This window comes from Diabrotica undecimpunctata, chromosome 8 (assembly GCF_040954645.1).
Source record: "Diabrotica undecimpunctata isolate CICGRU chromosome 8, icDiaUnde3, whole genome shotgun sequence".
NCBI classification, from domain to species: Eukaryota; Metazoa; Arthropoda; class Insecta; order Coleoptera; family Chrysomelidae; genus Diabrotica; species Diabrotica undecimpunctata.
The window spans coordinates 75,993,170-76,007,641 of record NC_092810.1 but is presented as its reverse complement, the minus strand read 5'-3'; the positions used below and the strand labels follow the sequence as shown (position 1 = coordinate 76,007,641).

General features: G+C 30.9%; 1 protein-coding gene across 5 annotated transcripts in view; it reads right to left on the bottom strand.

Moving 5' to 3' along the window:
* The window catches only part of DIP2 (disco-interacting protein 2), a 1,036,664-nt gene that overhangs the window by 701,838 nt on the left and 320,354 nt on the right, over nt 1-14,472 (bottom strand). The window lies entirely within an intron of this gene.

Below are 14,472 nucleotides of genomic sequence, written 5' to 3'. Positions count from 1 at the left end.
AGTATTTTCTTTATGAGAAGTCTCCAAGTCGAAGGAATCCGTATGCCGTCATCTCTTTTATTGAGACAATTTGGCCTTTTTTCAATTTCTATGGCTTCTCGGATAATTCTTTGTTTTCTAGAAGCGGATAAAGATTTCAAAATCAATTTTGTGACCTGTGTGAAGATGGTGTTGACCAAGAGCTGAAATTAAGTTTGAATTGCGAACAGCAATGGAATGTTTATAAATCCTATTTTGGATTCTACGATTTGTTTGGTCTATATAGGACCGGGAGCAGTCTGCACAAGGAATTTCATAAACTCCGTGTTGTTCATTTGGAATGATGTCTTTGATTGATCGGACAAGAGATGAAAGTTTTTGTTGGGGGGTAAATATTGTCTCTATTCCTCTTGACTTTAGAATTTTGTCGATTTTGTCCGTTACACCTTTGATGTAAGGAAGAAAAGCTTTTTTCGGGGGTCTGAGTCTTTGGATTAAGATTGAGTGGGAGATTAATGTCTGTGGATGCTCTTATTGATGTGATTTTCGCGGTAGCCGTTTTGGAAGAGAGCTTGTTTTAAATTAGAGAGCTCAGCGGGTCTACCTGCATCATCTCAAAGGCGTATTGACCTGCAGAGAAGCGTATTAATAACTTAATTAATTTGTGAAGGGGATGATGAGAATTGCATGCAAGTAACGATTGGTATGGGTGGGTTTCCGATAAACATAGGAATGAAAACCTTGGAATTGGTTTTTTCTTTATGATAACGTCGAGAAACAGTAGGAATGAATCAGTTTCCACCTCCATCGTGAACTGAATACTAGGATGTATACTATACCATGGGTTTAAAGACACCAAAGCATCCCTGCCATGGGGACAAATGACGAATGTATCGTCAACATATCGTAGCCAACATGTGAGTTTGAGCATTTGACTACCCAAAATACCAGAAATACAGTACAGTTAGTGTTGCCCAAAATCGGTCTTGGTCTTGCAGTCTTGGTCTTGTTCTTGCGTTTTCGCAAGACCAAGACCAAGACCAAGACCGCCTAATTTTAGCAAGACCAAGACCAAGACTGACCGTGCAAGATTTACGCAAGAACAAGACTAAGCCTGCGAGACTCTTGCGTCTTGCAGTTAGGACGGAGTGTCGTTTTAGCGAGTATTGTAGTTCGGGTATATGCTTAAATACTCTATGAGACGCAAAAAAATATGTAATAAAAATTTAAAAAACTGGACTTATGCGCATTACGAACAATACCATAAACATACATCAGAATCATCAATCAAAATATTCATTAAAAGCAACACATTTGACACGTGCTCAGAGATAATATATAAAAATAAAATATTTTGTACATTCTTTTCCAGCAGACGACTTCTACGCTCTGAAATAAATTGTCCAGATTTATAGCCGCCCTATAATCATAAAATAATCTTGCATTGATACGTCGACAGTAATATCGTATCGAAATTTTTTAAAAATATGTCACCTTAGCTATAAAAAATATAACACTTATTATTACGGACACCCACTTAATAATTCAATTTTTTTCCCATTATAATTTAGTTAGGAGGAAACTAAATAAACAAATCTTATCGGCCTAAGACTAAACATTGTTTCTGCTGAGTGTGCGATGAGATCATTCGGTTAAACCAAATTTGCTGAAAGAGCGCGATAATATTCAAAAGTTTATTAATAACAGATAATGTAGCTTACTGTGTAAACAAAATACCGAAATATTTAGAATAACGAAGTAACGATAATATATAATTCTCGGTTTGTTATTCTATACTTAGGGTATTGAATAGTAACGGACATTTATAGTAGTAGGTACTTTTTCGACATCACTAAACTTCATTTGACAAGTTTACAATTTGACATGGGGGACAAAGATTCAAATAGTTTTAAAATAGTCGGAGTAGTGAGCGTTGGATTTATAGATATAAAAGACCTAAATTTGATGAGTTTTTCCAAATAATTTATGCATCCCAAATTGCTTTGTTTGAATTGTGCCTACATAAAAATTATAGAAAGGTTAAAATGAAAATGAAAAACAGAAACACTTCAGGTTTAAGGAAGCATCTAATATCTTTTCACAAAAAAGAATTACAAATATTTCTTCCTGAAAAACCAAAATTCTGGTTCCTAAAAAAATATTCCTACTACTTTATTTTGGTAAATTAATGTATTTATTAAGTAGATATCTCCTTAATTTAAAATAACTTCTTTTGATTGTCATTGCTTCCTTACCTATTCTTTATTTTTTCAAGTTAGTTTTTTATATAAAATTAGAGCTAAGATTGTTAATAACATTTATGTTGCTTTAATAAGTGGATTATAGTTTGTTATCTTATCACCTAAAGAATATGTGCTCTTGATACCTGTATTTGGATTTTTGCCACGTACCAATCTTTTTTAAGATGTCCATTTTATATATGGTGGAGGTCCATCAATACCTTTCTAGACAGAAAATGTTCTTTAAAATACAGTCAAGTTTATGTCATTAATTTGGTTTTTTTGTGTTTTAACCATGTTTGATTGATTTTCGTGGGGCATGGTAGATAGATGGGTTAGTTAGAGCATAGACACGGATCGCTTAGATCGTGGCTTCAAACTTCCCTAGTAACGTTTAATAAATAGCAATAGGCTAATGGGTAACTGCAAGACTTGCAAGACTCTTGCTGCAAGACCAAGACCAAGACCAAGACCGGGAGTGCAATACCAAGACCAAGACCAAGACCAGGTGTATTGGCGCAAGACCAAGACCAAGACTGTCTAAGTCTCGTCTTGTTCTTGCATTTGGACAACACTAAGTACAGTTCTTACAGTTCTTCAGTACGACCAGTTTCTAAGTAACTGTCAGAGCAAATTACTTGAGATATTTATTAACAACGGTTATTCGTAGTCACTTTAAAAAAAAATTAATTTACAACTCCTACTATTATGATGGACCATTGGATAGAGATGCTCCACAAAACTTTACATAGAAAAGATTGCCCTTCGTTGATAATCTAAAAGATAAGATTACAGTAGTCTTCAAACCATACAAAAACATCAGAATTGGTAGACACAGCGGTATTATTAACAAAAGTTTGTTTTCTCGTGTTAAAAATAAGACACCAGTAATATACGCTACCAATACAATCTATAAAATACCGTGTGTAGGCTGCGAAGGTTGCTATATTGGACAGAAAAGCCAACGTATAAAACAACGTATTACCCAGCACAAAAGTGACTGTCATAAAGGTAAAAACAAATGCGCTGTTGTCGAACACTCCATCAACACAGGTCACAAATTTGACTATACTAATGCTAAAATTCTACGAACAGTAACTAACAAAACTACAGTAACTACAAAAACAAGGTGTTTCTCGAAATGTGTTATATTACTGACACAAAAAATGTAATAAATAACAAAGCAGATACGAATCGATTAAGCAGCATCTACAGCAATATTCTTTAATCTATTAAAGTCAAAATTAATTTACCATCTACCTGCTACTTTATTTTATATATAGAAATATAAAGAAACTCGTCTATTCCATTATACACTGTTTGCCGTTTTATGTGTATTTTAACTTATTTTAAAAATTGCCGGTCTAATTGTGAAAGTGTAAAACAAATGTTTGTCTTGTTTTTTTTGTGAACAGTTCTACCTCTGTAAGTATATAATTATGTTATTTTATCTGAATGTTGCTTATCTCTTTGTTTTAATAACAAAGAGAAAATAGAATTGTTTTAATTCAAGACCGACGTAATCTGAGATATACCAAAGAAAATATTTGCAAATATGGTAGTAATTTTAAGGTCATTTGGTATGTCTAGTCATTTACTTGTTTAAAATTTTAAAATATCGGTCACGTTATATTAAAACACAAAAACCAATTTATTACATAGTGATTTGATTTCAAGGGAAACAATGAAGATTTTTCTCCTTTAGAAAATCTTAATATTGAGTATTCAACTCAACTTTTTCTTTCTACAGTTAGATTTTGATGATCTTGTCGGTTGATAATTTGGATAAACTAACATTTTACAGGACATAATTATCAATTTGTGAAACCGATTGAATAATATTATTCACCTGTTTCTTGTCTACTTGCAATGATTTACGTATCTGCCAGTTATTCGTGTTACTTGCCTTTGTTTTCACGAATAACTCGGAAACACAGTGTCATCGAAAAGCTCGGCAATACCAGAATATCCAGAGCTTGTCATAGTTTAAAGAAATATATAAATTAACGAATACTGTCAACTGCACTACACGCCTCTTTAGAAGATTCACATTAACTGAGACGCAAAACGTGGGAACGACACCAGTAACGAGTGACCCCAGTGATGTTGAGTTGAATGTTGGCTTGTCCCTTACTATCTGGAACGCGTCAAGTATATACTGGTATTAAGCTACTCGACAAGAAATTTGCTGGCTTTAAAAGATGCCAGATTTAACACAATGTGGAATAAACCTACATCAAATAGAAAAGAGTGTAAAATAGAACTAAACACGTATACTGAAATATTATTTAGTTATTAGTAAAATGCTAAAAATTATAATGCTGTTATAAAAAGCAGTTATTATAATTTAAATATCGAGCTCAACTATTAAAAATAATAAAACAAAAATATATTAGATAGACAACAATATATAGTTTCGTCTCTAGATACAATAAACTTTCAGATTTTGTTATAGAAATGCCAGCGAACTATCACACGATAATAATGGTATTAATGAGAAGAGTGTCAACACAAGAAGGTTGTTTTAATATAATTATGAGAAAAGTGTAGTTTTTTTACGTAATATGGTATTAACCCAGAGCGTCAAAAGAAACAATCGCTTTTATGGTTAAAAAATGTTGAAAGATTAATTGTGTATTAGAAGAAATTCTCTCATAGTATCGTGGAATTAAAAATTAACCAATTTGGAATAAATAAGCATGTATTATGCGGGTATGACTTTGTTACGCTCACGAGTTACGGGCTGTGATGAAACCTCCACCAGCATTTTTGCCATTTAAGTAATCTTGTACCGTGTTTTACATTATCTTGTCTTTTTTACTAAAAAGAATATCACGAAAAATAATTATTAGCTATATCTTTATGCAATGAACTTTTATCGAAAGTTATTCGAAAGAACTTCTAAATTTTTTATAGTTACAAACTACATAAAAAAATCAAAGAATAAAATAGTGGCATCAATATAGATATTTTAAATTACCCACAATTAATTACTAGCTCATTATTTTTTATTTACGTTCTAGCAAATCTACTATTTTCGAAAATACAATTTTTTTATTCGAAGTCAATTATAAATTTCTTTAAAATTAATCACATATCGATCCAAAGAATGTTATAGTCTGTTATATATATAAAAAAACGTCAATTTAATGTTTGTTGAAACCCACCTATACCATAATAATACAATATTGACCCTACAAAAGCGAATGAAGAAAAGATGATAATTGACAGAAGTTAGCGATAATTTTAAGTGATTTAGTCGGAAGGTTTTTGTAATTTGTTACAGAAAATTAGACCACAAATAGGCATGGTTTCCAGATGTTAAAAATAAATCATTATTTATAAGGTAACTGTAACATTACATTTTGGTTTTGTATATACCTCAAATTATATATAGAAGAACACTAGTTTTGTAGAGAGCTTGATTTGTTTTTGAAATCTTTAATATAATGTTAATATAATGTTTTGTGGTCTTCTTGAATCGTATTTTAAATTGAATGGATATATCGCAGATATATAGTGAAATAAAGTATCTTCATCTTAATTTTTAGTTTTATAGTAATTTTGCGTTACAAAATACGTGGCTCTTAGTTGTAGTATCCGGACAATAATAAACTGATTGGCAGTGCTTTACCGTATGTATCTTGGCCTGTACGGAAAAATATAAGCAGGTAAAGGTAATTTCTTTGGCAACATGTTATGTAAATTGTGCAGAGAAAAACACCTTCTCCAACATAATACAAATTATACTGAAATGATGGAATCTTCATAGCTAAAATTTTCCGAAAGCTAATTGAGACCCGATGAAGTTAAATGTGTCGAAACGCAACCATTTTCGTATAATTGAGACCCCGCTAGCATTTCTATGTGAATACTATTTCAGAGCAAATACCATTACGTTAGAATAATAAGGTTAAGATCTTATAATCTTAGAAGTCTTACATATTATACTAGTATGGAGTGGTGGATATTCTTTTATTTATTTAGAAAGAAGAGACATTTATTTTTGACAACGATTTCCGAAGTGGAACTCGAAACGTCAAAAATAAAAGTATTTTAAACTTATTTTTCGGCTTATCCCAACGAAAATAGTAATGGCGTTGTTGGCATATTACCAAAAAATATAAAATAATCATAAATTATTAGTTGCGAAAACAACTGATTAAGTAGGTAATAAAAACAATTGTTTTAGGGATAAACAAGACAAAAACAGTAGAATAGAATTATCAACAGACTCATGACTTTAAAAGACAAAAACAGTAGAATAGAAGTATCAACAATAGCAAATACCATTACCAGCTTGTATTCGAGAGATGAAGTAAAATGTGTAAATTGTGAAAAAAACTAGGTGAAGGCTACACATAGTGAGAGTAGAAAAAAATAACACGAGTAATGGAGTTGATATCATTGCTTATAGAGAAATAAAAGGGAACGTAGTTGAAAGTTGTAAAAGAGTCTCCCCTATCAGAGGAGAGAGTCAATACGAATTGATTTCAATGCATATATGTATTAAACCAAGATAGGATATTAAGCGATATAGCGTTAGATGATAAGTGTGTGTTCAACTTCGAAACTGTAACATCCGAATACAAAGGAATGCTGAGTTGGAAGTTTCTGGAGCAGAACAAAAGTGAGACCTAACGAGAGTCACAATGTGACGAGAGTCATATTTTAACGGTGTGACTAAGTACTTTTATGAGCCCCCGTAGTTCGTATATTGTTAACCGTGTATATTCTTTTGAATAACATAAAGTTCCGTCATATATGTAACCTAGAGCTTTGCCTTGATTTAAAATTCTACCCATTTTTGCCAAAGCAACAAGTGATATCTACAGTAATTGAATACCGGTAATATATATATATATATATATATATATATATATATATATATATATATATATATATATATATATATATATATATATATATATATATATATATATATATATATATATATCACTTAAATATCACATAAATATTGTAGTGTATATTTATTACTTAAAGTACATGAAATGTCAAGATAAAACATTTTCTGTTTAGAAATCACAATCGCCATCTCTATCACAAATTCTCCTACCAACGACTACAATGTTAAATTTTCTCGTAATCAAATAAATCGAATGTCAAATATTAAAACAATTTTTGAACGTTAGATCTATTTGAAATAAATAATATACAGTACTTCAACAAATATAACTACAAACAAGAGGTTTTTTGTAGAACTGTATATGACTTTAAAATAACATGTATATGTTTTTAAATTTGTTTAAGACATATTAGATAAAAGTACAGTCTTGAGCTTGTTAATTGCTGTAAAACGTGTTTGACCTAAATTAACGTTAAAGTATATATATATATATATATATATATATATATATATATAGGATATATAATATATAAGTATTTATACAGTATACTCCCTTTATAACGAACACGGTTATTACGAGGTTTCGCTTATAACGAGGTACATTAGATGTCCCGTGAAATTTCTATTGAACTATACCCTTTTTAACTGCGGGCCGCCCGCAATAAACTTCTTACAATTTATGATTCTTAGTCGGAAATGTAAAATTTATGATTCACAAGTGTCATTGTATTGGGTTGACCATTCACACGTGTTTTAAAGGTTGTCAGAAACTTTATCCAAGGACAAAACGCAAATGAAGAAGCATAAAACTGTTTCACATCTTTAGAAAATATGATAGAATACTGGACAATTTAAAGCAGTCAAAAATGACAAAATAACTTTATACGCTTTATACATATTTACAGAATACAGATTTTTTGTTTTAACGTATATCATTGACAGTAAATGTAAACAACTCTTTTTTGTTTTGATGCATTTCATTGACAATAAAAGTAAACAACTTTGTTTTAAAAACGCCATTCAAACAATATTTATTAGCATCTTATATTGCTCCGAATGGCTTCACTATAGAAAGTTAATGTTTTAGAAAACTACATATTCATATGTATGCACAGTATTATTGTTGTTGGATATAACGAGATCCGCTTATAACGAGGTAATTAGTCTGCCATTTCAGTTCTCGTTATAGAGGGAGTCTACTGTATTAATATTTTAACTATCATAATTGTAATTAAAATTTATAATTTTAATTACAACATATTTTAACGTTTCGACTTTCAATAGTTTGCATAATATTTAAATCAACCAATTATAAAACAAAAAATTTTTACCATTGTTTATATTAACTAAGTTATTTTTAAAACCATTTTTGTACTACAAGTCAAAACGTTTTTAATTACCATTATGTTGGTCGGTTCTGCTATTTTCTAGTGTTATTTTAATGCAATTACTATTTTCATTCGGAATAAGCCACAATATAAGTTTAAAATAAGTTTATTTTTGACGTTTCGATTTCCACTTCGGAACTCGTTCTCAAAATACAAACCTATCTCCACCATACTGTGCGTTTTAAAATTTGTTTAGAAATAATATTTGTTGCAAAATTATCCATAAATATATTAGCTAATAATGGAGATAAAGTAGAGCCCATTGCTAGACCAAAATTTTGTTTATAGAATTCATTATTTAGTTGAAAATAGTTATTATCAGTACATAATGTCAACAATCCCATTATAGCTGACACATTTATTTATGTTCTAGTTGCCAATATATCATCAATCTCTAATTTTGTTTTAATTATTTTTATAGTCTTATCTACTGGCACATTGTTAAGTAAACTATTTATATTAATACTTACTAAAATATTATTTGAATTAAATTCAATATTCGATAATTTATGTAAAAAATGTTCTGTATTTTTGTATAAATATGTCATTTTTATTTGCAAATGTTTATATAATATTTAATTAAAATTTTGACAGTTCACTTCAAGGCAAATTCATTGTACTACAAATAGATCTAAGTGGTGTATTCGCTTTATGAACTTTCGGTACTCCATAAAATTTATTTTAAAAACGATTTCCGAAGTGGAACTCGAAACGTCAAAAATAAACTTATTTTAAACTTATATTGCGGCTTATTCCCAACGAAAATAGTAATTGCGTAAGGTGGCCATTTATTAAAAAATATAAAATAATCAAAAATGATTAGTTGCGAAAACAACTGTTTAAGTAGGTAATGAAAACAATTGTTTTAGGGATAAACAAGACTTTAAAAGACAAGAACAGTAGAATAGAAGTAATAACAGAGTCATAATACAAATAAGCGTGAAATCGTGTACGGTGTCTAGGCCTCATATAACGACCAACCAAAATAAAAACTATTAAAATATTGGAAGATTGTGTTTAAACACGTAGATGAAAAATATTAAGGCACAATAATAAAACTTGATTAGAAGCCATCGAGTTATGGGCATACAGAAGGATATTAAGACTAAGTTGGGTGGATAGAGTCACGAATGTCGAAGTGTTGAGAAGAATGGGAGAAGATAAAGAGGTTTTAAATACAATTAAAGTCAGAAAACTGCAATATCTGGGACATGTCATGGGGGGCGACCGTTATAACTTGTTGCAATTAATAATGCAAGGAAGAATACAGGGTAGAAGGAGTCAAGGAAGAAGACGCATCTCCTGGTTAAACACTTTGAGAGCTTGGTTTAACTGCACTTCTGCTGACCTCTTTAGAGCAGTGGTATCGAAAGTGCGAATTGCCATGATGGTTGCCAACCTTCTTAGAGGAGATGGCACATGAAGAAGAAGAAGAATAAAACTTGATGGAGAACTTTTAATTATGAAAGCAGTCTTTGTAAATTGGACGGAAAATAGGATAATAGGATTAGAAAAATACTAATATTATGTTTTCGTCAAATGTGTACATCAATGTAGTTATACAATTAACATAGAAATTAAGATCAATACACAAATTTAACGAAGTTAGGTGAAAACTCAATAAAAAACCAGATCATCAAAAATATATCCCCTAAAATAAATAAATAAGGTAATGACTGCATTGAAATATGTTTGAAGAAAATGGGCACACGCAGAATTGCTGAAAACGTGGCCAAAAGTCCAAATGGGTATCAATTTGGATATGACTGTATACTATAAGGTTTTCAACCTTACTGATTACGAATTAGATATCCAAACTAAAAAATTCAATATGGTGAATCCAACACGCGGGCCAAATTGTATGAAATTTGAATTAATTGGACATAAATCGGTACTGGAAGGTTTTTGACCTCGCCCAATACGAATTATGATATTAAAATTTGACTATTCCACAAATAACCGAATATGCGTATATTTATCAGCCAAATATTGTGCAAATGACCTCTTACAAAAGTCCAATAGAACAATTAAAGCAAACGATGAAGTCCTTCCTATTCGTAGATTAATTACGCCAAGTCAAAGACTTATACTATCTAATGTATGTCCAACTATACCACATCAGATCCTAGAACAAGAACTACTTCAATTAGGTATCCAGTTATGCTCACCAATAAATTTTCTAAAAATAGGCACTTCGAATCAAAATTTTAAATACATCTTAAGTTTCCATCGCATTGTCTATATAACCTCATAAGAGATCTTAATCCCTAACTTAATTTTGGTTAATTCTGAAAAGACTCCTTACCTCATTTTTCTCTCACATGAAAGCCATCTGTGTTGTAATTGTCCAAAAACGTTACCACTAACACCAGAAAACAATATCGAACCAAACACAATATTACAATAAAATGAAATAAACAACAATTCTTTGTACTCATCCAAACCAAACAACATTCATCCTATATACATCGAAAATGTAGAATTCTCAGATAAAACTCCATCTATAAAATAGGCTAGTACTACCTGAACTAATGGACACCTTTAAAACACGTAAGAATATCATAAAACGAACTGTTTCTGAAATAATAACCCCCCCCCTCCTTCTTCTACTCCAACTGAAGAAAACGAAAACAAATTTTGCAAACCAAAAGAACCTCCAACAAAAAAGATTACCAAAACACCACACACCAATTAAGAAAAATTCAACACACGAGACTGACTTTGCTTTATTAACAACTCATACAAAAGAACTATTTACCGACGAAACTCAAATTCTTACATATGATCAACTAGCAGATTTTTAAAAAAATGCAACGGGATCCAAAGATCCATACAGTATATCAAAAAGTACACAGAAGATACTCATAAACTGTTAAAATTATTATGTTATGTCCACCCATATTATAAAAACAAAAGAATAAAAACTTAAGTACACGTATCAAAAAAAAAATAATAATAATGAAACAATTTAACTTAAGTAAAATATCAATAGCTCAAGAACTTGAAAGCGAATCAGACACATCGATAGAATCTTCTCAAGAATAATGGCTCCATCAAATACGATTATCCAATGGAATCTTAATGCTTTCCATGCCCGAATTGAATTTTTCAAAAGACTTATAACAGAAACAAATCCAGCCATTATATGCTTACAAGAATTTAAAAACGATTATTGTTATAAACTAAAGAACTACAGCTGTCGTACATTCGTTTTCAATTGAACTACCATCAGTCTTATTCCCAGTTAATATTAAGAGACCTCCTCCCTCGACAATACCTCTTCCTTACATTAATCTCAGTCTATCTGTTTTCATTAAAGATAAAACAAACCATACCAATATACTTCAGTCCTTCCTCTCAATAATATCAAATTATAAAGATTATTCCTAAACATCACAAATTCAAATTATCAGCAATAAATACTGTTTACACGGCTGAGATTTATGCCATCCTACAAGCGCTAATAATTATAAAGAAGAACAACTATAATAAGGCAGTAGTTATCACTGACTCTTTAAGCTCCATTCTGATAATACATCAGCTGTATCAAAAACATCCAATAGGTTCCCTTGTGAAAACTGAATTAGATATTTTACACCAAAAAACCACCGACATCGTAATACTTTGGGCCCTATCGCATGTCGGTATTCGAAGAAACAAACAAGCAAATTCCTGTGCTAGAGATGCAACAAACAATAAAAATTCAACAATAGTTAGTGAAGTTGTTACTAGTAATATGAAAATAGTGATTAAATCCAAAATCCAGTGTAAATGACAAAGTGAATGGGATAACTCCCAATCGAAATTAAAAGAAATTAAACCGTCTATAAAAACGTGAAGGAAACAAAACACAAGCAGAGCCAACCAGGTTAGAATTGCTCGATTACTTTTAGGTCATACACGTATAACGCATACATTTTTATTGGACAGAATGGAAAGAATCAACCGGTATGTAATAGATGTAAGACAACTCTAAATGTAAAACACTTGTTAACCTGTACAAAATATATTCAAAAAAAATTCAACACAAATCTTTCCAACTACCTAAAAAAGCATTATTAGACGACAACTGTAACATAAATAATATTGTAAATTTCTTTAAAGAACCTCAACTTTTTTATATATTGTAAATTAATTAAGTATTGTATCTCACTGTAACATGTTGCTAATAACCTTTAGTAGTTGATGCGACTGATATTAAATAAAAAAAAGTAAAAATCTTAAAATGCTGGGTCCAAAATGTTTTAGTTGTAATATTAACATGTGTAATAAAAAATATTTCTTTTTTTTAACAGGTGTAATAATTCTTTGCACCTTAAGAAACTGCAATTACCAATAAATATAATTTATAAACATGAATACATTTTCATCCATTCTATGGCTCTACAGCCCAATTCGAGCCCTATCGTCCTTCAGCAAACCCCTCCATTCGGTCGGTTACGGTCTGTACACATTCTCCTCCACGATCGAGTGCCATGTCAAATGAATAAATTTATTTGTGTAAAACATTAGAAATATTAAAATCGTATAAAATTATTTTTTCTAATCTTTATGTTTTTCAAGTCGGCTGTCATGTTGTCTAAGTGCTTCTTTAGATTCATCTTCAAAATCGTTAATATACCGCCGGAGTTTTCATATTTGTAAAAATCTGCCGCTCCACAAACGTCTTTTCCTGAATCATCATCAGTGTCTTAGGCAATCGGAAGAAGGACTAAGAGGATTCTTGTAGTAAGTTTTTTAATAGTTTGCCTATTGGTAATAACGCTGCTACAATGATATCGGGTCCATGGATCAGTAATCTGAGAACTTCGGTGGGTATATTATACCAGGGATATAATTAAACAAAGTACCTGGCTATTTCTGTAGTACCTATACTTCAGAAATTGTTCTATATCAATTTATTCACCACTCGAAATTGTTGGTAACATAATGAAAACGATGAATCAGTTCTTTGTCGATTGAGGTTATACGAGGTGATATATTCGTATTCTCAAAGAAACGTCATCACAAAGAAACGTGTTTTCATCAATATTACTGCTAAAATCGGGTTTTAGCATGTATATGAGGAGTCTCAATTCTTTTTTAAGACAATCCTGGACCAGAAGCTTTCCTTTTTATCTTTGCGTTCTTGCTATTTTTGTGTGCTACACAAATTGGTAAAATATATGTATGCAATATTCGAATTACCAAATTCATATATTTAGATTTGACAATTCTAGTGTATAATGACCAGCGTTTAGGGCTGTTTTTAAAAATGCGTTAATATCGTTGAACTTAGTGGATGTTTCTTCGTATGAGTAACAACGATGCGAAAATTTTGTTCCAGTGATATTAAAAAATTTTATGTCGGTTCCTTTACTATGTTCTGAGCATAAAACAACTCATAAATCTCCGAAATGAAATTATAACTAAACGTTTACATCTCTTGATTCGTCCGCTTTCGGAGTCAGTTTCTTGACTCCAGGATAAAAGAGTGACCTGCCACTTAACAGGTCATTCACCCGACTGTTGGCCAGTAAGTGGGACAATGCGTAATCCTGATGTTTGGAATTATAGGTATTTAAAAGATGGAAATACTGTATTTTTGAGGTCCCCTCTTTATTGAATTTTGAAAACGACTTCTAAACTGGAGGAGTTAAGATCAAAATAAAATATAACTTTTTCTTTTGAAAACTTTTTCTTGGTTTTGAATCACAGAAAATCTTAAATTTTGCAGTTTGTTGTAGGCCAGGGGAACGCATACTATTGCAATCATTTTAAAACTACCGCGGTAACATTAACACCAATATCATTCAGATCTAAGCACATACATTCAGTCAATATAGTGTTCATAGTTCCTCAATTTAGCATTTGGTTTCTTGATAGTGAGCCCATAATAGAAGAACTGTTAAGAACCATAAAACACACGTAAACGCAAATCGAATTTATTCATTGTATTCCAACATGTTCTTTCAACCGTGGTATACCGTAACTAATATATAGTCAGCGTAGTAGCTAG